Below are 1170 nucleotides of genomic sequence, written 5' to 3' on the forward strand. Positions count from 1 at the left end.
GTGCATGTGCGCAGCTTGATGAATCGTTCGCTGATGATGCTCCACTGCTACTGTCGGGCTTCCACGTGATACCACTTGATGCCAAGACGGTTAGTATAGTTTGCACTGGCAGCATTTATCTTGCCCACTGTTTAACACTAAACAATAGGTCATGCACTTAAAACTGCAGGATGCACCATCAGCAACACGTACACCAGACCTTGCATCTACTCTTGAGGTTAAGGTTAGACCTGGTGTGCTCCTAGTGATGCATCCGGCAATAGAAGATGAGTACTTACCAGTGCTTTCCAGTTCTCGTATGAGAAACACCTTCGAGAGAGTGTTGCGGCAGTGGCGAGGGAGTATGTGAGGACTGTGGTGGCACGGTGTAGAGAGTGGCCATGGCAGTAGCCCCTTCTGGTCCTGGTGGACAGAGTGAAATGAAGAACCCTCCAGGATCTCCTGATGCTCCCATGCTTGCAAGGTGAAACGGTGCAGAGAGCTACAGTTTTTTCCATTTGGAAGATGGTTGTCATTTCGTCTTAGTAGCACTGCCTGTGCTATTCCATGGTATCGCAATAGAGAAGTAATTTGGTTGTGTGGACAACTTCCAGGTTTCACACTGGAGCGGAACTCCTTTGCACGGACTCTCAGAGTGCGGACGCTTCCCTAAAAGCGCTGTTGCAGGACTCAGATTCAATCATTTGTTGTTCCCTGAAGGTCGGTTGTGTTCTTGATCATTTTGCCACGTGACATATATTCACTCTGGCATTGTGTGGGCCTAACAAAAAAATATTTGGCTTGCAACAATTTTAGGCTGCTCCTGTGTTCAGCTTCGCTAATCAGGTCGGCCTCGACATGTCGGAGGCGATGCTGATTGCTCTCCAGGTTGCCCAAGATCATGCATCAGGTACGTGGCCAGCCACCGCTCTGAATGAATTGCAGACTCGCCTCTGGGCTCCGGCTGTTTGTAACAAGATTGAAAGTTTGAAACTCTTGTTGTGTTCAGGGTTTCGCGTACCTCCCCGGCGGCGTGTGCGTGTCGAGCAGGGGTAGGAAGGTCATTTAGCTGCTGGAAGTTTGATCTCCTGTAGGGCGGACGGAGCGAGAAGACTGACCGATGGAGGTTCTGGCGCTGCTTGGTCTTTGAAAGCGCTGATTGTTATAGCCGATGATGCATCATAAAAGTGC

The 1170-nt window shown here is 49.8% G+C and overlaps 1 pseudogene; it reads left to right on the top strand.

Annotated features, from left to right (window-relative positions):
- Positions 1-5: 5 nt before the first annotated feature.
- LOC119348063 lies at positions 6-1039 on the top strand (annotated as a pseudogene).
- The last annotated feature ends 131 nt before the right edge of the window (positions 1040-1170 follow it).

This window comes from Triticum dicoccoides, unplaced genomic scaffold, assembly GCF_002162155.2.
Source record: "Triticum dicoccoides isolate Atlit2015 ecotype Zavitan unplaced genomic scaffold, WEW_v2.0 scaffold8375, whole genome shotgun sequence".
NCBI lineage: Eukaryota > Viridiplantae > Streptophyta > Magnoliopsida > Poales > Poaceae > Triticum > Triticum dicoccoides.